At 41.9% G+C, this 26,387-nt stretch overlaps 1 protein-coding gene and 1 pseudogene across 1 annotated transcript in view; one reads left to right on the forward strand and one right to left on the reverse strand.

Annotated features, from left to right (window-relative positions):
- The window catches only part of LOC142652469 (cytoplasmic polyadenylation element-binding protein 4-like), a 112,485-nt pseudogene extending 106,033 nt beyond the window's left edge, over positions 1-6,452 (reverse strand).
- A 4,144-nt stretch (positions 6,453-10,596) lies between these two features.
- Positions 10,597-26,387, forward strand: part of OPRK1 (opioid receptor kappa 1) — a 60,734-nt gene continuing 44,943 nt past the window's right edge. The window contains exon 1 of the mRNA XM_075828327.1: positions 10,597-10,896. The gene's annotated coding sequence lies outside the window, so the exon portion shown is untranslated. The remainder of the gene's footprint in view (positions 10,897-26,387) is intronic.

The raw sequence follows: 26,387 nt of genomic DNA on the forward strand, positions 1-26,387 counted from the left end.
CAAGCTCAGTACATACATACAACACCAGAACCAAGCTTAGTACGTATATACAACACCAGAACCAAGCTCAGTACATATATACAACACCAGAACAAAGTTCAGTACATAAATACAGCACCAGAACAAAGCTCAGTACATAAATACAGCACCAGAACAAAGCTCAGTACATATATACAGCACCAGAAAAAAGTAAAGAACTTATGTACAGCACCAGAATAAAGCACAGTGTCACGTAGGGTTCGTGGACCCACTGGGCCGTACCGCATTGGCGGTATGGCAGCTGGCCAACAGGGCGCAGGTCAGAGTCTATAGTTTATATAAGGTACCTGTGGCAGCTCGGACAGTAGCAAGGCAGGCTTGGCAGGAACTAGGCAGCAGGTAGACGTCAGGCGTGGAGAAGCAGGACAGGCGTGGTATACAGCACAGTACGACTACAGCTAAGCACGGCACTAGATAAGCATACAGGTTACAGGATACAGGAATAGAGAACACTGGGAGCAGGAAACACTAGGGGACCATTTGCAAGAAAGACTTGGAATACAACAACAAAGCTCAGGCGTGGGAGGAAGGGGCTGGGACCTTCTTATAGCCCAGGATGTTCTGAAGCAATTAGCTCAATCACCAACATGTGTGCGCTCTGGCTTCTTAAGTCTGAACTGAGCTCGTGATCGCACCCTGGTGGTCACTGTGAAGCAGGACGGCCGTATGTGCAGACATCTCTTGAGAGAATGGCGTCGACTGGATGGAAGTAGTTCGTGGTCAGCGACCACGGACATTACACACAGTACATATATACAGCACCAGAACCAAGCGCAGTACATATATACAGCACCAGAACAAAGCTCTGTACATAGATACAACACCAGAACAAAGCTCAGTACATAAATGCAACACTAGAACAAAGCTCAGTACATATATACAACACCAGAACAAAGCTCAGTACATATATACAGCACCAGAACAAAGCTCAGTACATATATACAACACACCAAAACAAAGCTCAGTATATATACTAGTCCTTCTCAATGAATTAGAAAATCTTCAAAAGTTAATTGATTTCAGTAATTCAATTCAAAAAGTGTCTTGCATATATTCTATAGATTCATTACACACAGAGTGATCTATTTCCAGCATTTTTTTTCTTGTAATTTTGATGATTATGGGAATAGTTAATGAAAACCAAAAATTTAAGTCACTCAGAAAATTAGAATATTATATAAGCCCAATTTCACAAAAATGATTTTTAATACCGAAATGTTGTCCTACTAAAAAGTATATCCAGTATCTGCCCTCAATACTTGGTTGGTGCTCCTTTTGCATGAATTACTCCATCAATGGTGTGGCTTGGGGGCGATCAGCCTGTGGCACTGCTGAAGTGTTATGGAAGCCCAGGTTGCTTTGATAGCTGACTGTGGATACTTCACACTGGACTGCAAGACACTTGGATTGATGCCTCTCCACTCTTCCTCCAGACTCTGGGGAGAGATTTCCAAATGAAATACAAAATGTACTTTGTGAAGTTTCCACAGTCAGTAATGAAGCAGCCTGCTTTTTCATAACAGCTCAGCAGTGCGACAGGCTGATCGCCTCCATGCCACACCATTGATGCAGTAATTCATGCAGAGTCGGAGCCCTTACCAAGTATTGAGGGCTTATACTGCACATACTTTTCAGTAGGACGACATTTTGGTATTAAAAATCATTCTTTAAATTGGGCTTATATAATATTCCAATTTTCTGAGATACTAAATTTTGGGTTTTCATTAACTGTTCCCATAATCATCAACATTAGAAGAAAAAAATGCTGGAAATAAATCCCTCTGTGTGTAATGAATCTATAGAATACATGAGAGACACTTTATATATAAGTTTGTATGGACTAAAACTACAGCTCCCAGTATAGCCAGAACGATGGTAAGGATATGCTGATAGTTGCGGTTTCACAAAAAAGAATGATACACACATCATCTTGCAGCAGATCATACAGTGACTACAGTACTGAGCAGTCACAGGGAGAATAAACATTTAAATTTAGTGACTCACCGGTGACAACTTCTCAGATTCGTTCTTTTTCTCTTTACTTTTCCATCTGGTCCAGAAGTATTGCAGTGTATTATAAAAGCGATCAGAAGATCGCATAGTGAAGTCTCCTAGTGGGACTAAAAATAAAGTTATCAAAAAGTTTAATAAAGTTAATAATAAATAAATAAAAATCTCAAATAAAAAAAATTAAAACCCCACTTTTTCCCTTATAAAATACTTTAATATGAAAAAAAAAATAAAAAAATTAAAACATTACATACATTTGGTATCGCCGCAACCGTAACGACCCCACTTATAAAGCTATTACATTATTTAACTCGCAGGATGAACGGCATAAAAATAAAATAAAAAACAATGCCAGAATTGCTGTTTTCTGTTCATCCTGCCTTCAAAAAAATTAGATAAAAAGTGATCAAAAAGTTGCATATACTTCAAAATGGTACCAATAAAAACTGGAAGTCGTCTCGCAAAAAACAAGCCTTCATACAGCTGCATCGGCGGAAAAATAAAAAAAATATGGCTCCAAAAACTTGGCGACACAAAAACAAATAATTTTGAAAAAAAAGTGTTTTTACTGTGTAAAAGTTGTAAAACATACACAATCTATATAAATATGGTATCGCCAGAATCATAATGATCCACTGAATAAAGTTATTATGTTATTTCTTCCACACAGTATACGGCGTAAATCTAAGAAGCAAAAAAGTGTGGCGAAAGTTGATCAATAAATTATATGTACCCGAAAATTTTATTATTAAAAACAACTACTTGTCCCGCAAAAAACAGGACCTTATAAAGCTATGTCGATGCGAAAATAAAAAAGTTATAGCTCTTGGATTGCGACGATGGAAAAACTTAAAAAATAGCTTGGTCATTAAGGTCTAAAATAGACCGGCCGTTAAGGGGTTAAACTGCTTACCCTCTTGCTATACGTGAAAATCCCCCTACATGGTAATTGTTTTTTCCCATTCAAAACATGAGCCCACTCCTCTTACACTTTTTTTTTTTTTTACCTCCACTGGTCAAGTTTCACCATTCTTGCCTCACTAATCCCATATTTTTTCTTCCCCGTTATACTATCTTCCTATTTCATAACACCTACTGAAACAATTAGGCTAATATATGCATATAGCAACCTACACTGTACTGTGTGACAAAGATATAACAGCACCTATAGAAAAATCACACACAAACTAATCATTATCAAAATGAACAATTCTTTATTGAGACACACATAAAAAAACACATAAACAGTACACATTACCCACAAAGATAGGTCCCCACATGGACCGGGTCTTAAAAACCTCATAGCATAAAGTGCAATTAGTGCAAAAACGGAGACTGGTAGGCTATATCTAAGAGTAAACATGGACAAAGTCACCCATGGAGTTAAGACATATAGACAGTATCAAGTCAGAGTAAAGTGAGGCATTTAGCCCAGGGCTATGGGTATAATACCATGCTGGTAAAGTATTATATGAGTTCCATGTAGAGTTAAACTAGTAAGTGGTAAGTGCTCCCCACTATACAGTCCCACAACACACTGTTTTCCCCTACCAGGCAGGCTGGGACTGGCTCAACGGATAGCCGCTGAATCCCCCAGTAAGCACCTGCTCCCTGCAGCCCGCAAGCGCCACTAATGCACTAATTCAACTCCGCCCTAGCCCCAAGCAGTGGACCGAGTGACATCTTTTAATTCACAATGACAAGATGTCATTTTGTCACAGTTAGTGAATTAAGATAACATCTTGTGACCTCTGTGTTGCACCCTGTATGCAGCAGAAGAGCCGATCTTCTCCCTCTATGGGACCCACCTCCTTAACGTGTTCATTGCTGGTCAGGATGATGTTGTTCAGACAAGCAGCATATCAGACACTGCGGTGGGATCACCCACTGAGAAAGAGTTATCAGCTTAGTACTGTGCAGCAGTGGTTTGCCCTCACTGTCATAGGGTCCAGAGTTCTATGGAAAATACAAAGAGCCCATCCAGGCAGCAGGTTGAGCCTGCCATTGCTAAGAAGTGACAGTGTCCCAGACCCAGACTCCTAGTTCCCTCCAAGGAAATATAGGCATTTACTACTGTAATGTAATGTAATTGTTAAACTCCCAACCACCGGGAACGTTGAACAGTAGTGACATCTCGGCCTAGGCACATAGCGATCTGCGGGAGTGATAAACCAAGGTCTCTCATTTCAAGGATTCTGTCCCTCTTAGTTTGCAACAAGCGGCGATAACTGTCACGTAGATGAACAGGAGGCATCGCACAATCATCGCACACCTTTTGATCCGATTTTTGGGGTTTCATGTGCCTAAAAAATTTGCTTTCCATCTGGCTTTTATGCCCCTCACACATGCCACAGATTGGAGCTAGGTGGTTGAAAATTTGATCATTTGCAGATCTTAGCGACACCTGCTACTTCCTCGATTTGCATAACCTTACAGCTTGTCCTTCTTGGTATGGCAAATTCAATGTTGAGAAGTGTAGATTAGCATAAAGGCTCATGGACACAACCGTAGCGGTGTGCACGGCCCGTGATTTGCGGATCGGACGACCGCGGCGTGTCACACGCGGGCCGCCCGCAAATCACGGGCCGCGCACATGGCCGTGTACATTCATTTCAATGAGCCTGAACCGCAAAATCTTTTTGCGGTCCAGGCTCCCGGGCAATGCACGGACAGTGGAAACCACAGTCGTTTGCATGGGCCCATGGAACTGAATGGGACCGCAACTTACCCTCAGACTTGCGGGGGAATTGCGGCTGCAAAAACACGTGTGCATGGGGCCTAAATTGTTTGAAAAGTTAGTGTCTATTTAAGATAGCACCCGGACTAGTAAATGAAGTACACAGTGGTGCATAACATCCTCCAATTATGTAAATTTATTTTATCTCTGTAACTGAGCTTTCCCGGATTAAATCTATGCACATTGAGGATCATGTATCAATAGAATCAGTTGCATGTTCGTTGCTCCACCAGCAAAAATGGTGGTATCTGACATCGTATTTACATTTCACATAAAACCTCCCATTTGTCGCAACTTGAGGAAAATCTCTATGACCTGTCTAGCCTGCTGTAACTGGTGCCATTTGTGAACACAACTGCAATATAATTTTTGTTAGAGCTAGTTAATGGCACAACACATCATTAAACATGGCAAATATGCTGCGACATTGTTCTGATCCACAAAAACGATCATACCTAATCATAAAAAGTTAGTTAGAAATTCCCATTATACAATCTTTTTTTTCTTAATATGTGATTATCAACATTTCCAGTCACACAAAGACAAAGAAAACAGATAAATAATGTATATACCCTCACCGCAAAAGGATATATGTTGTCAGCTGCGTTCAAGCTGTCTTTCATCAAAGATTTTTGTGCGTAGGTCTGACGTACATCTTCAACTAGATGTGGTTATTCCCAAAATTCTTCTTCAGGGAGAGAGAGATAGAATCCAAAGACGTTATTCTCTCATTAAGTCCTCTATGGAGGTCCCTACCTTGGGACCCACCCCTTCCTCATATACACAATAACTTGGGCTCAATAAAGAAGATGGTGTAAGTGATGGGCTTTGGTAGCTGCTCTAAATACAGGGAGGTTTATTGAGATTATTTGCCAAATGGGGCAGGTAATTAATAGCAGTATTTCTGTGGTGGAAAGTGGGTCGATGTGGACTGGCAGGAGACCTACTTTGCTGTTGATGTTGGTTAAGGTAATGCTGAAAATGTGGGTGGTGGGGGTAATGTTGAGACATGTGTCCATCTTTGGAGAAAAGCTACTTTCGAAAACAGGACTCACATGGTGAGGGAAATTTTGAAACAGTAAAGCATCATTATTTGCCAAAGCAGCAGTGATCGCTCTCTGGTGAAAGAAGCTTGCATCCTCATTAATGATGGTATTAGAAGAAGAGGTAATAGCAGGAGACCAATTGCTAAAACCCGTGAGGAGGGAGACAGAGGAGGTCAGACCCCAGCCCTGATGCCCCCTTGATAATCAAACCCTGTCAACACAGTGATTCTATTCTTATTTTCTTCTTGCCGTTTCCCACAGACCTCTCTTTTGAAATTTTTCCTTAGATTTCTCATGATTGGGGTCAAGTGGCATTCCTACTTCCTAGGTTTGGCTATGGGAAAGCTGCTGTTTTTCTAAAGATTCTTGCTGTTCCTGTTGAGATTTGGATTTGTCTGCCCCTGAATCTCATCCTGAATGTTATGGGTAGCCGGGGCAGGAAAAAGCCAAGCTGACCAAGCACCACTGCCGTTGGCACCTGTATTATTTATGAAAGCAGCACGGCCTGGGGCGTCATTTTGAAGATGATGAGGGGGCTGCAGATGTTGATGAAATCTGTCTTGTAAAGCTGATTTATTGCCAGCGTTATTTTGCACGAGCCCTCCAAACCCATAATTCATAGCATTTTTTTTTTTTCTGCTTGAAACTAAATTGTGCTTATTCCTAATAATCAAATAAAATATATAAAATATTGCAAATATGCCATAAAATAATGTGGACCCTAAATAGATATATTTTTATGTATCAATAATATCCGAGAAACTTTCTAAGCTTGTCTGACTCTGTGTCCAGAATGTTAAACTGGATTGCCACACCATGTATATAATTACATAAGTATATATACCTATCCAAACTTGTTATATTAAATTTACCAATTATGTATAGGCCTATATGTGCACATTCAGTACCTAAGCATGCTCTGCCTATTTAGTTGTGCACTGTGAGAACGGTGGAAAATAGTACACAAAAGCTTGGTGTACAAATACAGTATCAGTCTCAAGATGAATGCATAGAAAAAAGCTCAGTACATACATACAACGCCAGAACAAGCTCAGTACATAAATACAACATCATAAGCAAGCCCGCGCAAACTTAGAAAGCGGGGCCGCAGAGTGCTAAAGCACGTAAAGTCACCTATTCTCTGCTGAATCACTTACTACAGAGTTCTAAACTGCCTCTGGAGGGGACATCAACACAAGAACTGGGAGCATCGGGAGCTTCATAATATGGATTTCCATGGTTGACCAATAGCACACAAATTTAAGATCACCATGCTTCAAGAACTTGAGTGGCTGCACAACCCCATCGAATACCTTTGAGATTCAGAACGTTGCTTGCATGCTCGTCCAACTTCAGTGCCTGTCCTCATAAGTCACAAAAGCTGGTTTGGCTGAATGGGCACAAATTCCCACAGACACACATCCTGTGGGAAGTCTTCCCAGAAGAGTGGTGGCTGTTACAGCTGCAAATTGGGGCACAACTCTATATTAACGCCAATGGTTTGGGTTTAAACTGTCTAAGCTTATATAGGTGTAATGGTCTAGATTTCCACATACGTTTGAACAGATAGTGTAAGTTTTTTTCCCCTGTGCTATAATATCACTGTGTACCAGGTAACATCTTTTTGTGTGTGTTATTCTTATGCTTTGAAATAATCATGGGCCCGATCCCTGTACTGTGATGTCATTGGGTGCATTGTTTTAGTGCTGTGACATCACTTTTCTTGTTCTATAAATTTACTGAGATTATCCTTTAACTGTAATGAACTATGTAAATATATCTTAATTCTATGGTATCACTGTGTGCATTATCCTTATACTGTGACATTACTGCTTGCATAATGCCTGTACTGTGACATCAGTGAGGAGATTCTCCCTGAATGTTATATCACTGTGTACACCCACTCTTGCGACATCAATGTGATCATGATTGTTGTGCTGTAACATCATTGAGTTCATTATTGCTTTACTGTGACATCAATGTGAGTATTATCTGTATGCTGTGACATTGGGAATTGTCCCTATGCATTATAAAAGGACACAGAGTAGAAAGTTGAGACAAAAATAATTTCATATTTTTCATGTTCTGAATATAAATTTGTACATGGTGGAGTGGGATTTTGCTTTGGGGCCCCACAGTTTCTTTAACACCCCTGCTCTGTGGGGCATGTTTATAGGGTTCAGTTGCTGCGCATTAAGTTTTAATAAAATTAAAAGAAGGTAAAACTTAGTAGTGCACACTTAACAGACATTGATTATTTTTATATTTGGCAGCCATACACATGCACCTAAAATAAAGCACATCATGCATCTATATTTTTGTCTAGTATGATTCATATTAGAAATGTGCATGACCTTTAATCTTTCTAAAATAATAAGATAATGATTAAGAACTGCCTTTTGCAGAACTAGAGTGGAATTGCGTTTTGATTTTCTTAAATTACACTCACTGTAACATATGAGAGAACTTGCCAATTCCATCACCACAGTAGCCAAAGGATAATTCCACGGACTGGCTAAACAATAAAACAGAATTTACCTTATAATCTATGATCCAGCGCTGCTTTCCAAATGGGATCTCCCTAGCAGCCATGACCAGAAGTGTTGGAGGAGTTGCTATAGACTGTGCTCCTCTAGCACGAGTTCTCTATCTAAGTGACAATGCAGGATCTGCATAAAAGTGTGTACATCCAGCATTGTCACCTGCAGTCTATGCCTGTTATTTCTAAGTAGAAACTGTAACATATTCAGGTTGTTGTTTAGCAAACAGAGTAGCTTAAATATTACAAAAACTTTTTAAAGAAGAATTACTTTTCTTTGAAGCTTCCCTTGGCTATATTGGTGTTATAGACCAGTGATTCTGTAAAAAGCAACTCACCACAGGCCAATGCTATGACTAAGGGTACGCTGCGTGCCTGAAATGCATAATCAGAGTTTTGCACTATGTCCTGTTATGCTATTTGGATTTTAACCTTGTGCCAAAGCTAAAGATTTTACAGATATCCACTGGTGCTGGACTTCTCTATTCTGCACCAGTGATTCTGTGTAGTTTGTCATGGGATGCAAAGGAATAATTATCCTAAAATGAGGATAAAACCCCATTTTTTGGATACCTTTTGATATAGAAGGGTCTTGTCAAAGAGATTATATACTTCATCAATTACTTCCATATAAATGATATTCCATAAAGTGGTTGTCCCAAGATTATGTTATCCCCTCACCACAGTGTAGGTGATAACATGCTGATCGGTAGCGGTTCAACCACTAGGACCCTCACCAATCACGAGAACGAAGGTCCCGTTCCGCCAAATGAATGTAACGGAAGGTCGCGCATGTGCCCTGCTGCTCCATTCATTCTCTATGACACTCCCGGAGATAGCCGAGCACTGTACTTGGCTATCTCCGGCTCCCCATAGACAGTAAATGGGGTGGAAATGCGCATGTGGGACCTTGCGCTTCATTCATTCGGAGGAACAGGACCCTCATTCTTGTGATCGGTGGGGGTACCAGCGGTCGGACCACCACCGATCAGCATATTATCACCTATCCTGTGGTTAGGGGATAACATTTAATTTTGGGACAACCCCTTTAAGGCTCCATTCACACGGTAGAGCCATGTGCACAGAGCATTATGTAGCCCCAGATACTCTGTGTGCCACTGTACGGTGCCTTCATACAAAAGCATATTATGAAGATATTCTCCCCTGGAAATAATGCTTTTAGTGGAAAATGTTACGGTAATATGGCATCTGATGGATCAAACCACAATTTCACTTTCTATGGGATTCTGTACAGTACTCGCAACATTCCAAAGGAACAAATGACACAGTGCATCCATAATAATACCAGCGGTGTAACATCACATTGCCAGTGACTAACCCTATAACATTTACAGCAAGAATGTCTCTATAAGCGTACGAGATAGAGTGCCATCTTCTATAGTGACTGATGGTCTCGTTTTAAAAAATGCCAGCAAGTGTGCTCTTGAAATAGTGCCAACCACATCTCCTTGCCATAAAGGGATATGTAAGTAACCAACTAGTGGGTGTTTACAGGTCCCTTTCACTTTTTCTATCAGAGGAGGTCAGTGCCATGACAGTGTTATTTGGTCGGTAAGGAGTCACCTATATTAAAAGATTTCCAGACAATGTGGGAGAGTCACCAAGCAAGTTTATAACCTAAATAATTGAATTCATGTTAGTTTATTCCCCTGCCTTGCCCATATTGTGTCACTCGCCATTGAATTAATGTATAGTCTACTAGAAGGGAAATACGGCTTTGATTTTTATACAGTAGTTCACATGCTGCTATAGCAACAAGTAACAATCCAAGGACCTCCATTATGCTGTACTTAAGAATAGTTCTTGACCTTAGTAATGTACAACAATATGAATATCTGGATTCATTGTGCAACATCGGCTAACATACACATACACACACACGCACATGCACACACGCACACACACACGCACACACACACACACACACACACACACACACACACACACACACACACACACGTAAGAACAGTGAGATATTATACACAACATAATGCTTCACATTTGGAATCGCATTTTAAATTTTAATAGAAACTCAATGAAATACACACAAAAATGAGTTATTGCTCCTGGGTGTATTCCATGCCTTTTGGCTTTTCTCTGCACTTGGCAGGCAAATGTCATTGAGCTATAGCATGTAATACATCCAATCATCAGAGACCTGTGTTATACCAGAGTTCTGCTTCAGACAGATCTAGAGAGAGAATGAGAGAGGGGGAAAAAAAAAAAGAGAGCGCAAAGTGGAGAGGAGGGGCTGTGAACCACAAGCAGAGAAAAATGTTACCATGAGGTTAGCAGAGGGAAGGAGAATCTTAGAGACAGAGCAGGAAAGTAACAAGTGAAAAAGGATCTTTCCACAAAGTGAAAAGGAAATAAGCATGATGTGCCTGAGAGCCTAACATAGACTTCTGCAGCGAGATAATCTCTTCGCTATAGGGTGTCAGGAGAGGATCCACTAAGTGACAAGCAAATCTCCCATTCCACTTCTCCAAAGCTGCCTGGAACAGGTAATTTTCATGTATTATTCTTCATCTTCACTATGCTATTGTACTAATGCATTAAGGAAGAAAAGTTTAGAATTCTATCTATCTATGGAGAATATTTATAGATTATATCTATATCTGCCTATAGATAGAAAGGTAGATAGATAGATAGATAGATACTTTTCTTGTAACTGTTATATTCATTTAGTTTAAGTTACAAATTTAGCTCTGCTACATCTGGCAAACTGAGTACTGCTACATAATTATATTTTATTACAGAAACAATGATCCGAGGGGACATATATTATTTTACTGATGGCAGATTCCCTTCTAACTGTTATATAATGTATACATATCTAAGAGCAACTTATGAATAGAGTTATTCTAATCTGTACTGTCTATAGTTTCTATTGGCCTCTAATATGTTTGCAATGTATACATGATTTTGTGCTTTGTTTATGGATGTAGAATGGGTTTTCTTTATTGTAATACTATAATAGATGAAGTACTGAAATTTATTTTTTTCATCTGCAACATTCTAAAAGGATTTTCATTAGAAGAGGGGATAGCAAATAATAGAAAAACAGAAACAAGTGATCAGTTCATGCAGTTTTATATTACTGCCACCACTCATGTAGAAATGATCAATATCGTCTACCTAGGGAATTGGGATAGAAATGTGCATTAATGTTCTGTAAAAGTGGCGCATTGGTATGCGGTAGACACCTTCAATTAAGACATCTAAGATAATAGTGTAAAACTTGTATCAGATTATTTACTCCATCCAAGTTAAATGAGACGGGGCTGCCAGCTACTCAGCGAGGATCTTGATGTTGATGTCAAAGGCACTGATATCGTCTTGTGTTATTGGGAACAGTGGTGCGTGCTAACCATGGTGATAATAATCAGCAATGGTTAGTCACAGATTTACATGACAGCATAGGCTCTTCTTCTTCTTCTTCAGAACTTCTTAGTTTCCATAGGTACACTAGTCTCTGACCTTGTATACTCTGATGTAAAAGGTAACACAGTATAAATGGCTGCTTAATAAGTATATGAAATTTGTAAGTAAATACATTATTTATAGCTGTCTGAATATTCCTTGAGCAGAAGGTATTGCAGTGGTAATTCCATTTACAAGAAAAAAGTTGATCGTAAATATGCATGAAAAAAAAATTGTTAATAAGTTTATACCATTACCATAGTCAAAATCTAAACATGCAGTTTACATATTAAGGTTTATTTTAAAAGCTCGGCAATGGAAGGTTATTAAATGACAATAAGACCATTTATAATATGGCAACAGCTGATTCATTCATATTCTTCTCATACTTGCCAATAGGACACCAGCAAGTTTACAAACAGTCTACAAGAAGGGTTTAGCACATTTCATGGAAACAGGTCCAGAATTGGTTGTTTCAGAACAAACTGAAAGGAAACAGTGCAACTATTGAATCTGGCGTTATGTAATAACAGAACCAAATATTATTCACTTTTTCTACCCTGATCCCCCATTATGATGGATCTATTGTTTATTAACCTGTAAAACTGAGCATGAGTAAGGGCACATTCAGACATAGCGGAATTGCTGTTGAATTCCGCTGCGGACAGTCCGAAGCATGCACATTTTGTTGCGGAGAAGCAGTGGAATTTCACTGCATATTTCAGCCTTTGCAATGCAAAAACGAAAAACTGCGGCAAGTCTGCTGTGATGTCTGCAACGTCTGCATTACCTATCAAATATGCAAATGTTGCTGCAGATTCTTTGCGTAATTGCCGCAAATCTGCAGCAGCATTTGCAGCGGAAAAATTCTGCCACGTCGAAACGTGCCCTTAAAGTGAATTAACTTTTACTTACGTTCTTACAGTTCAACACTTTACACAAGATCCTATCACTATTCAGTGATGTCAGTAACATGGATGGGGCTGTGATATCCTCACATTTATGTTTAATAATTAATAGTCACATATTGGTCACACACAAACAAGGCTTCCTGTATACTAACCCACATAGCTGTCCAAAACGCCTGAAATAAAAGTTACACAATGCTCATAGCAGATTCTAAGTGATCTAATAAAGGTAAATTGAGAAGATTGAAGTGTTTGATATTGAGTCAACAAAGAAACAGTTGAAAAGTTACAGCTTTCATGCACATCTCTGTGTTTCCATGGTAACAGACTACGAACAAGCATTGTGCGAAGTCTGATTCTGGAGTCATATGTTACTTCCTATTATCTGCACCCTCTACTATTGTCTATTGATTAAGAAGAACAGTAGGCAGAGGTAGGAGAATAAAGGCCCTTGTAAACGGGCCAATTATCGGGCAAACGAGTGTTAATGTGAATGTCTGTTCCCAATCATTGACCTGTGTAAACAGGGCAACGATCAGCCGATGAACGAGCAAATGCAAAATAGGATGACAGTCCTGGAGAGAATAAATTCCATCAATGAGAGGACAAATTCAATGTGTGCCTTGTATTTTGCACCCCTCGCCTGCAGGAAGCACCAAATAGTTTCACCCCCACATCATGGGATGTGGAGCTGTACAGTTCCTCAACATCAAGGAGAGCCCCACCAGGCAGTTCAATCCCCTCGAATCTCTTGAAGATATTGGTGGTGTCTCGTACATAAAAATGGAGGCCAAAGGCAAAATTCCGCAAGATGCCATCAACATATGTATGTACGGATATTCTGAAAAAAACTGTTCATACCAGATACAATTGGTTAAACTTTCAGAGATGAAAAGCCTTTGTACACTTTCGGCAGACTATAAAATGTGGGGATTTGTGGATATCTAACCCTTAAGAATTCAAACTCATGTCTGTTAATAATCCCTCCCTTAGGGCTTTCGACAATATGCTATTCAAATCCAGTATATTAGTTTAAAGAGAGTTTGCTGTGGCACATTTCCTTATATGTTCTCGCATCTATAGTGACAAGGTTTACCCCATAGTCCGCCAGTTTGATGATAATCGATGGATCTGTCTCAAGTCTCAATAGTGCCTATATTTCTTAAGTGGTCAAATTACCCCTAAACTTATATGATTCCATTTTTGAATCCAAGAACTCAGTTTCTTTGGTCGCCAGCTGTACAAAATGATCAATATAATGAGTGTCACCTAATGGTTTCCCCATACAACCCTACAGGGTTGGTGAGGATAAAAAACAACCTTTAATAACTTATTCACTAAAAAGTATAGCTAGAACAAACATTATGAGATTCATATCGATATAAGTGTTTGTGCGTCTGCACTTATGGTAGTCACAATCCTAATATAAGCGATATTATGAACGAAGTTCCTTGTTGTCACCCAGCTACTTATGCCTCCTAGTACATAGCCTGAGGCTACATTCACACAGCCGTTTTCAGAACAATGTAGTTCTATGACTATATTCACTTGGTCGTTTTTTTTAACGTCCCGTTAATACTGGCAGTTAAAAATAGGACATCTATTTTTGTCTGTTTTCACGGCCAGATGGCCCCCATAGAACTCAATGGATCAGTATTTAACAGCCGTTTTTCAGGGGATCCTCCTAGGGTGCAATACCCGGTCAGAGCATTGCCGATGCTCTGGCCGTGATCCAGCTCCTGGAAGAGCGACTGGCATCACTATCCATATATGGACAGTGACGTCAGGGGATCCTCCTGGGGCGCATTCCCCGGCCAGAGCATTTCCGTCGACAATGCTCAGGACAGGGATTCCACTCCTGGAGGAGCCCCTGGCGTCACTATCCATATAAGGACAGTGATGTCAAGGGACTAGGAGTGGAATCTCCGGCCAGAGCGCTAACACCACTCTAGCGGGATTCTGCTCCTAGAAAGGGGCTCCAACTAGGAGCAGAATCCCCGGCCAGAGCATCGGCAAATCTCTGGCCAGTAATTCTGCTCCCATTGGGGGTGTATGTCTGGGGCTATACACAGGGGGGGGGGGTGTCTGGTGCTATATACAGGGTGAGTTTCTGGCACTATCTACTGGGGTGTATCTGGCACTATTGACATGCAAGTGTGTCTGGCGCTATCTACAGGGAAGGGTGTCTGGCGCTATCTACGGAGGGTTGTCTGGCAATATCTACATGGGAGGGTGTCTGGCGCTATCTACGGGGGAGGGTGTCTGGTGTTATATACAGGGGAGTGTGTCTGGCTGCACTACCTACAGGAGAGGGTGTCTGGCGGCGCTATTTAGGGGGTGTTGTGTGGCGTTATCTACGGGGGTGTCATGTGGTGCTATCTTCAATGGGGTGTAGCACTATCTACATTGGCACTGCGGCACTATATGGGCACTATCTAGAGTGGACACTGGCGCTATGTACATGGGTACTGTGTGTGGCACTATCTACATGGTCACTGTGACACTATCTTCAGTGGGCACTGTGGCACTATCTACTGTGGGCACTGTAGCACTATGTCAGCACTGTGTGGGCAATGGCACTATCTATGTGGACACTATCTACAGTGGGCACTGTGACACTATCTACAGGGACAATGCGGCACCATCTACATGGGCACTGTGTGTAGCACTATCTACCTGGGCACTGTGGTACCATCTACATGGGCAATGGCACTATCTACAGTGGGCACTGTGGCACTATCTACAGTGGGCATTGTGGCACTATATATGAACTGTGGCACTATCTTTGTGGACACTATCTACAGTGGGCACTGTGACACTATCTACAGGGGCACTGTGGCACTATTTACATGGGCACTTGAGTGTTTTCAGGGGGTTTGGACAGAAAAAAACCCAGACAAATTAAATCCATCAGTTTTTTTTAACAGCCTTGAAAAACGGATGGCAAATGGATGACAAACGACCATTAAAAACGGATAGACGGACTGGAAATGGATGAAAATTTGGAGACACACTGATGCAAAATGGCCATGAAAAACAGTTGATCAGTATTTAATGGCTATTTGTTTTTCCACTGTCTTGTGAATGTAGCCAATCACAATGATCAGTTGTGTTTACTTGACTAATCTCTGTAACATTCTTTCTTCTCCTTCACAATTAATAGTGGAAATTGGAGGAATTAGATACTGAAAGAATAGATGTTAACAAGATAACAGATGAGACTATCTGTCTACACCAGGGGTCTCAAGCACGCGGCCCACGGGCCGCATGCGGCCCCTGGGGCTGTCATCTGCGGCCCGCGGGACACAGAGCCGCTAGTGTCGGCTCTGCTCCGAGACTCTGCAATTCCCTGACATCGCTGTCCACATATGAACAGCGATGTCTGGGGCTTCCCCAGAGCCGGAGTCCCGGGCAGAGCGCTGGTGTCGGCTCTGCTCCGGGACTCTGTGGAATTCCCTGACATCGCTGCCCATATATGGACAGTGTGTCAGGGTCTTGCACAGAGCGGAGCACAGCGCTGGTGTCGGCTCTGCTCCTGGACTCTGTGGAATTCCCTGACATCGCTGTCCACATATGAACAGCGATGTCTGGGGCTTCCCCAGAGCCGGAGTCCCGAGCAGAGCGCTGGTGTCGGCTCTGCTCCGGGACTCTGTGGAGAATTCCCTGACATTGCTGTCCACATATGAACAGCGATGTCTGGGGCTTCCCCAGAGCCGGAGTCCCGAGCAGAGCGCTGGTGTCGGCTCTGCTCCGGGACTCTGTGGAATTCCCTGATATCGCTGTCCACATATGAACAGCGATGTCTGGGGCTTCCCCAGAGCCGGAGTCCCGAGCAGAGCGCTGGTGTCGGCTCTGCTCCGGGACTCTGTGTAATTCCCTGACATCGCTGCCCATATATGGACAGTGTGTCAGGGTCTTGCCCAGAGCGGAGCAGAGCGCTGGTGTCGGCTCTGCTCCTGGACTCTGTGGAATTCCCTGACATCGCTGTCCACATATGAACAGCGATGTCTGGGGCTTCCCCAGAGCCGGAGTCCCGAGCAGAGCGCTGGTGTCGGCTCTGCTCCGGGACTCTGTGGAATTCCCTGACATCGCTGTCCACATATGAACAGCGATGTCTGGGGCTTCCCCAGAGCCGGAGTCCCGGGCAGAGCGCTAGTACAGGCTCTGCTCCGGGACTCTGTGGAATTCCCTGACATGCTGCCCATATATGGACAGTGTGTCAGGGTCTTCCCCAGAGCGGAGTCCTGGGCAGAGCGCTATTATCGGCTCTGCTCCGGGACTCTGGGGAAGCCTCTGACATCGCTGTCCATACATCGACAATAATGTCACGGGCTTCCCCAGAGCAGGAGTCCCAGTGATGTCCGGAGCACAGCTGGAGTCCCAGGAAGAGCCTACTAGCGCTCTGCCTGGGACTCCAGCTCTGGGGTTGCCCCTGACATCTCTGTCCATATATGGACAGTGATGTCAGGAGCAGAGCTGGAATCCCAGGCAGAGTGCCAGAAGCGGCTCTGCTCCGGGACTCCAGCTCTGGGCAAGCCCCTGACATCACTGGGGCAGCCTCTACAGAGGGCACTGGGGCAGCCTCTACAGAGGGCACTGGGGCAGCCTCTACAGAGGGCACTGGGGCAGCCTCTACAGAGGGCACTTTGGCAGCCTCTACAGAGGGCACTTTGGCAGCCTCTACAGAGGGCACTGTGGCAGCCTCTACAGAGGGCACTGTGGCAGCCTCTACAGAGGGACTGTGGCAGCCTCTACAGAGGGCACTGTGGCATTATCTACAAGTGGGTGTGTGGCAGTATCTGAAGAGGACACTGGCATTATCTAGGGGTGTGTTGCATTATCTACAGAGGGCACTGTGGCCTTATCTACAGAGGGCACTGTGGCCTTATCTACAGAGGGCACTGTGGCCTTATCTACAGAGGGCACTGTGGCCTTATCTACAGAGGGCACTGTGGCCTTATCTACAGAGGGCACTGTGGCCTTATCTACAGGGGGCACTGTGGCCTTATCTAGGGGTGTGTTGCATTATCCACAGAGGGCACTGCGGCAGCATCCACAGAGGGCACTGCGGCAGCATCCACAGAGGGCACTGCGGCACTATCTAAAAAGGGGCTGCCCAATCTTGACATGTGTGCTAACTGAGCCGCCGGACTGCATTTAGCGACACTTAAACTGGAAAGCTGGATTGTTGAAATAAGCACGTGGAGAAATATCTAAAATTTTAAACCTAGTGCTATTATTATAGTAATGTAGTATTATTATTATAGTGTTATAGTAGTTCAAATAACTAATTGATTAACAATAATTTTGTATTGCATCAAATTTTAAAGTAATGCGGCCCGTCAACTTCCCATTTTTTCTATATGCGGCCCACTTACCCGGCCAAGTTTGAGACCCCTGGTCTACACCCTGTCAAAGCCTTACGTCTTTCTTCACTATTATATTTCTGCAATGATTCTTCAGGATTATTGCAGTACAAATAGAAAAGTATTTTGACAATGCAAATGTACTAGTGAACAATTTACACACATACATTATGGTGCTGTCGTGAGCATGGATGCGAGCCGCTGTTAACAGCAAAATGTCCAAGCTATAAAGGAGATAGCCCTTCCCCTAGCTAGCATCATGTCTAAAACCAACCAGTTAGAAGCAGAGGGGATGACACAAACTTTGTGTTTCCCGCCCTGATATGAGTGGGCTTGGCAAAAGTTGGTCAATCATTGACTGCTCTGCACATTGAGGTTACTGAACCTCTCCCTAAGGGCTGGGGCCAGGCCACCAGAACATACCTCTGATCAAGGAATTGTCAGGGAGGCTAGCATGGCAGCAATCTACGTGGTTGTGATGTCACTCCCCTACATCCTAGGTGGTGCGGCACAGCAAAACAGGGACACGCCCATCGCTGTATTTTGAGATACTATTAACAGCTGATTCAGTCATCTTGTATTCATTGTAGCCACAGCAAGGGGGATAAGTCAATCAGAACCATAATCAGGGTATAAAAGCAGCCATAACTTTCTTATACAGATAGGTAGTTTGACCATCCAAAAGGGATAGCTCATTTATTTTTAGATCGAAGATTGTAGGTAAAACGAACATCTCATACTGGCTTCTCTTATGTACATAGTATCAAAAAATTATATATAAATGAAACCTCGGCGATATCCAAGCGTTGTTGCTTGAAATAAGGCAGATGGCGATCACTCTGTCGTTTGCTGTTCTTTTCAATAAAAGTAGACAGTGATATACATCTGGCTATATCAAACAGGTATAGGACATATAGTCATTGATACCATGCGGATATAGAGATTATAGACAGTAGATTCATCTACATTTTTAGGTAATAAAAGTCAGTTTAGATCACTGCCTCGATTAGATGTCCATACAACCTCTATGTCACGGTTACAGGGTATGTGGACCCACTAGGCCGCTCCGCCGTAGCAGCGAGACAGCTGACCAGGTCACAGTCTATATGAAAGTCAATAGTAGATAGTAACGCTTGGGTACCTGAACTAGTCCAGACGGTGGCTGTGGCTTCAGCACGGATGGAGGCCAGTGCAGCAGGTAGCGCCAGACGTGGCAGGCAGTATCCGATGTGGCAGAAGACACTGGACGTGGCAGAAGACACTGGACGTGGCAGAAGACACTGGACGTGGCAAACGACAGCACGGGCAGTATACACGACTCCAACACTGGTAGGCACAGGAACAGTATGGGATACAGGAACAGGTAACAGGGTACGGGTAACAACTGGAACAGGAAACACTAAGGGACCATTTGCAAGACAGACTGGGATAAACTAACAATGCTCAGGCAAGGATCAGAAGGGCTGGGGCCTTCTTATAGGCCAGGAAATCATGGGCCGTTGATGATGATTTCCTGATGTGCGCACTCTGGCCCTTTAAGGACGGGCATGAGCGTGCGCGCGCACCCTACGGGACACAGCAGAACGGAGCGGAAGTGAGCGCAGGCGTCTCCCAGGAAGGAAATGGGGACCAGCGCTCACGGATCCATGGCTGCGGGCGTCGGGAGGTGAGTAAACCCGACGGCCCATGGCCATGGACACTACACTCTATCACCTGGAATTTCATTTCCCCTGGATTTACTCTATGCATTTCTCACATGTGTCTGGATAAACAAGTGTCTTTCCCTCTTCATATATTCCCTATATGGGTAATGACTTTCCCCGCAGTTCACAAACGGTTTTACCCAAGTAATCACGCAGGGAACCACAGGTTGCAATATAAACTACCGCCTTGGTCCTTCAATTTGCAATTTCCCTGTTTTTATATATCTGTTCAGTGGTAGCAGTGGTAAAGTTGTCCTTCTTGCTGATGAATTTTGAATGCCTTTACATGCACAACGTTTATAGGTGCCCATCGGTATCTATGTGAGCCAGGTTGGCTGTGGTGGGGGTTTGGTAAAGTTGCTGTGAACTAGAAAGACACAGAGATTTTTTCCCCTTCTAAAGGTATTAAGGTGATATGGAGCAACAGCATTGGTCAAATCCTTATCTGCGTGAGTATTCCTCACAAATATTGAAAAATATCTGTTTTATTTTTTTATCTCTATTGTCAAAAGTACCCACAAACCATATGAGTTAGGGTACATCTGTCTCAATTTGCGTCTAATGGCTCAGGAGTTTTGTTCTATTTTGTGTTAATTCATGATGAAATTTGTCTTTGAAAATCATGTTTGGATAACCCCACAGGAAATCGCTGACACAACTGTCCACAATATTGGCCCTTAGTGATTTATTTTCACAAAAGGACTTGGTGGTTACTATTCCACAACAATAAACTATTCGAGGCTGTCAAACTGTGTTGTTGTCAAAGGGTCATTATCTGGAAATAGTAACGTCGAAAAAAAATTATTGATTTTTCTTGGATTTATGATGGGAAAAATAACCTCAGTTGGTTGACATTCAGGAGCTTCACAATTCATTAAACCATCAAAACCACAAAGGGATCAAGACGTCGTCTATATACCTCATCCACAAAACGATGGAAGGGGTATATGACTCAAAGCCATCTGTGAAGATCACCTGATATTCTGAAAAAAACTGTTCATACCAGATACAATTGGTTAAACTTTCAGAGATGAAAAGCCTTTGTACACTTTCGGCAGACTATAAAATGTGGGGGTTTGTGGATATCTAACCCTTATGAATTCAAACTCATGTCTGTTAATAATCCCTCCCTTAGGGCTTTCGACAATATGCTATTCAAATCCAGTATATTAGTTTAAAGAGAGTTTGCTGTGGCACATTTCCTTATATGTTCTCGCATCTATAGTGACAAGGTTTACCCCATAGTCCGCCGGTTTGATGATAATCGATGGATCTGTCTAAAGTGTCAATAGTGCCTATGTTTCATAAGTGGTCAAATTACCCCTAAACTTATATGATTCCATTTTTGAATCTAAGAACTCAGTTTCTTTGGTCGCCAGCTGTACAAAATGATCAATATAATGAGTGTCACCTAATGGTTGTACCTTTTTGCTTTTATTTTTAGGTTTTGTGAATGGACCTTTACCGTCTTTTCTACGTTTGCCAAGTTTCCTAAATTGTCTAAAAATATAGGTTTTTTAAAACTTAAGGTCCTATTACACAGCCCGATATGGACTCTGAAAACGAGCGCCGATCAACAAGACAGCTCATCGATCGGTGATCATTTGCTCCTTTCACAAGCCCTGGTAGTCATTGGGCTCGGCTGCTGAAGCCACACACTATTAGCTAACATTTCCGGGGGATGCTTTGTCCGTCCACATGAATGGGCGAGTAGGTAGGAACCACACTTAATGAGCTGCACTCCGCTCTGAATTATAAAGGGGGTTCTGAACAGTAGACCCCTCTATGACAACCACACTCCGTAATAGGGCATTTAAAGAGACAGCCTCTTTTAGCTTGAAATGGCTTCACCTTAGGCTATATAGAAATAACTTTGCATACATGCTTGGATATTACCTGAAAAAAAAAATACTTTGAGTCATATTTTGAATGTCCAAGATCTAACAATCTAGCATGTGCCAAATGAGCTATTACAGTGCCTTTGATATGAAACAAAGAAACTATAACATGTTAATGAAGGGTTAAAATAGTGGATACTGAGAGATTCCACTACACAGGGTTTGGGAAATTGTATACTTTGCCTGGCATTCTAGGTGAAAAGGAAGTGTCAAAGGAGGATTGTGAGCCTGTTAAGGCTGGTTTACACAGGCAGATTTTCTTCCTAAACAAGTGACAATCTACTATATATTAAGTTGATCAGAGCTCATTAACAGGCCGATTTACATGGGCCAATGCTTTACTGTATGGGGACGAGGGATCGTCAATACAGTTTGCACCATCGTCAGACAGCGAGGATTTTATAGCCTGCACGAACTATGTGATCGCTGACGAATGAGCACTTGTTCGTTTGTTGGATGATCATTACCCTGTTTACACGGGTCAATAATCGGTGACGACTATTTGTAAGAACAATCGTTCGGCAGATTATTGACCCCTGTAAATGTGTCTTTACTCTCAGCTGACAATACTTCTTCCAGCTGTATGCCAAGCACAGTATACAACCCTTGTAACTGGTTTTGGGAGCTGTTTAGTTGAAACTCTTAGGGTATGTTCACACGGCAGCGTCCGTTACGGCTGAAATTACGGTGCTGTTTTCAGGAGAAAACAGCACCGTAATTTCAGCCGTAATGGCAAGTGCAGGCGTCTTTCGCTGCGTTTATTACGGACGTAATTGGAGCTGTTTTTCCATGGAGTCCATGGGAAACGGCTCCATTTAAGTCTGAAGAAGTGACAGGCACTTCCTTGATGCGGGCGTCTTTTTTCAAGATTCCAGTGTGTCATGGTTGAGAAGCACTGTCCTATGTAATGTGTTTATTTCCCTCAAAGAAGCAGAAGTCAGACTTGATTTTAAAATATACAGAAAAGAACACAATCAGAGCATTAGAAGCCAATGAATGTATAAAAGTTTTGAATTTTTATTAAACACATATTACAAACAGTGTTAAAAAATACAAGGATAAGACTCTAGTAAGAACAGCGGAGCTACAAGTACTTAATGCTGACTCTGTTATATAGGTATTGCACGTTGTGTATAGTAATATATTTAAATAAATATACGCCTACCCTTACAATGGGAAATCTTCCCAACCACAGTAAGTTTACTTTATAAGTGTTCAGTGTGGGTTAGCAACAAAGAGGTAAGATAAAGTGACAGTGCATATACAAGTAGTATGTATACCAGCAGCCTTACCCATATTCAGCAGAAAGGGTGGTTAACAGTGTCCGCTCCTCCACATGAACCCCGATGTGCGTTTCGCCACACATCTCCCTGAGGAAGCACTCGTGGCGAAACGTGCGTCGGGGTTCATGTGGAGGAGCGGACACTGTTAACCACCCTTTCTGCTGAATATGGGTAAGGCTGCTGGTATACATACTACTTGTATATGCACTGTCACTTTATCTTACCTCTTTGTTGCTTACCCACACTGAACACTTATAAAGTAAACTTACATTGTAATATGTGTTTAATAAAAATTCAAAACTTTTATACATTCATTGGCTTCTAATGCTCTGATTGTGTTTTTTTGTGTATAGATTATTTCATGGAGCTGCCTTTATGAGATGGGGGGATGTTTATGGTTTAAACGGTGCCCAGCCCTTATTACAAGTGTGTTTGGAGTCTATATATTGATCTTGATTTTAACCCATTAGTGACCGCCAATATGCCTTTTAACGGCGGCCACTAACAGGCTTTATTCTGATGCATATGCCTTTTTACGGCACTGCATCAGGATGAGTAAACAGAGCAGAGAGCCGTCAAATCTCCCTGCTCTCAGCTGCCAGAGGCAGCTGAGGGCTGGGGGCATCCCTGCTCTGCCGTGTGAGATCGATATAAGTATCGATCTCACATGTTTAACCCCTCAGATGCGATGCGCAATAGCGAGCACCGCATCTGAGTGGTTTTGGAGAGAGGGACGGAGCTCCCTCTCTCTCCCACCGACACCCGGCGATAAGATCGCCTAGTGTCTGTGTCTTCTTTGGCAGCCGGGGGCCTAATAAAGGCCCCCAGGTCTGCCTGTCATGAATTCCTGCTAGATCATGCCTTTGACATGACCTAGCAGATGCCTGTCCGTTTTAAACGGACAGGCAGTAATACACTGCAGTACAGAAGTATTGCAGTGTATTATAATAGCGATCGGAGAATCGCATAGTGAAGTCCCCTAGTGGGACTTGTAAAAAAGTTAAAAAAAAGTTTAATAAAGTTAATTTAAAAAAAAAAGTGAAAAAAAATTAAAAACCCAGCTTTTCGCCTTACAAAATGCTTTACTATTAAAAAACCAAAATTAATTAAAAAAGTTACACACATTTGGTATCACCGCGTCCGTAAAGACCCCGACTATAAATCTATTACATTATTTAACCCACACGGTGAACGCCGTAAAAAATGTAATAAAAAACTATGGAAAAATTGCTGTTTTCTGTGAATCCTGACTTAAAAAAAATGTTATAAAAAGTGATCAAAAAGTCACATCTACTCCAAAATGGTACCAATAAAAACAACAAGTCTTCCCGCAAAAAAAAAGCCCTCATACAACTGCATTGGCGGAACAATAAAAACGTTACGGCTCTTCAAATATGGAGACACAAAAACAAATAATTTTGAAAAAAAAGTGTTTTTCCTGTGTAAAAGTAGTAAAACATACAAAAACGATACAAATTTGGTATCGTTGCAATCGTAACAACCCGCTGAATAAAGTTATTGTGTTATTTATATCACACGGTAGACGGCGTAGATTTAAGACGCGGAAAAGTCTGGCGAAATTTCAGGGTTTTTTCTATTCCCCCCCAAAAAAAAGTTAATAAAAGTTAATCAATAAATAATATGTACCTCAAAATGGTGCTATTAAAAAATACAACTTGTCCCGCAAAAAACAAGACCTTATACAGCTATGTCGACGCAAAAATAAAAGAGTTATAGCTCTTGGAATGCGACGATGGAAAAACATAAAAAATGGCTTGGTCATTAAGGTTTAAAATAGGCTGGTCATTAAGGGGTTAAAATATAATTTTGTAGAGAGGAAATTGTAGAGAATCAACAAAAGTGTACCTTTTAGCACATGGGCTTCATTTTTATAGATGCTCACATTGTGGTTATACTTTACAGTGTAACAGCTTTTTTAAGCAGCATTAATGCTGGTGCACACACTGATACTGTATATACTCACAGATACATTTATAATAAACCTATTACAATTCACAAATGATTTATCTATTGTGAAAACAATCACTTCTCCTTTATCTCATGATCAAGCACTAACATGGTGGAAGCAAAATTGGAAATATTGTCTTGATAACATTTATTTTCGTTTTGTATCGAGTGCTTCCTGCATAGAATGAGACTTATATATCATTTTTGTAGTTATTGAAATTGATATGCAAAACAGCAGGGGATATGACAGTTCTACATACTGAGTGTATAAATACAAATGTATCTACATAGGAATAACACTTAGGATAGCTATTTATTCACAGGGCTGATACAAAAGAGCTGATCTGTTGAAATTGAACTACAATAAACACACACACACACAGACACACACACACACACACACACACACACACACACACACACACACACACACACACACACGTGTATATATATGCTTGTAAGGTTAACACCACTAATTTGCTAATTTGTAATAGTTTATTGACAGTGTACTCCTATGTCTAGTTTTATTTGCAGGGATGGTAGACTAGATTCACCAGGTTTGAAATTCGCAGTAATTTGCATTTCGGAAAATCAATGAAGAATAGAATTTTAATAGACTTGCTGGTCTATAGTCATTAGGAATATAGTTATTAGAGATAAGCAAATAGCTTCTGAATGAATCAAACTTGGTCCGAATTTCATAAAAGTTTTGGATTTGGCGAAATCTGAATTTTTTGGCGTTCACAGTGCATGAATAGACAGGTTAGAAAAAGGAAGAGCAGAGAACATAAAAAAAAATACCACTTACTTGATCTCCCGTAGTGACGCGTGCCTGACGGCCTCCTGAGATGACGTTTGACGTAGTTTTGTCAATCACAGGCAGCAGTTGTCACTGCGACAACACCATGTAATCGCAGGAGGTCACCAGGGATTCATTGACCCAATGATGCAGCACTAGCAGCCAGGCGTGTTGCTAAGGTCTTGAAACGTCAGGGGCAATAGCCACAATACATATACCCCCCCCCCAAAAAAAAATGTGTGTGCGGGTATGTATATATGTATATAAGAGACAGCATATCTATAGCACTACGACCCTATAGCTATGGATATGATTAGATACAGTGGCTCAGCAGACAATATCACACATGATAGGATTAGATATAAGGCCCAGCAGACAGTATCACACATGATAGGATTAGATACAGTGGCTCAGCAGACAGTATCACAAATGATAGGATTAGATATAAGGCCCAGCAGACAGTATCACACATGATAAGATTAGATACAGTGGCTCACCAGACAGTATCTCATATGATGGGATTAGATATAAGGCCCAGCAGACAGTATCACACATGATGGGATTAGATATATGGCCCAGCAGACAGTATCATGCATGATGGGATTAGATACAGTCGCTCAGTAGACAGTATCACACATTATAGGATT

The sequence above is a fragment of the Rhinoderma darwinii genome, chromosome 5, assembly GCF_050947455.1.
Source record: "Rhinoderma darwinii isolate aRhiDar2 chromosome 5, aRhiDar2.hap1, whole genome shotgun sequence".
Taxonomy (NCBI): Eukaryota; Metazoa; Chordata; class Amphibia; order Anura; family Rhinodermatidae; genus Rhinoderma; species Rhinoderma darwinii.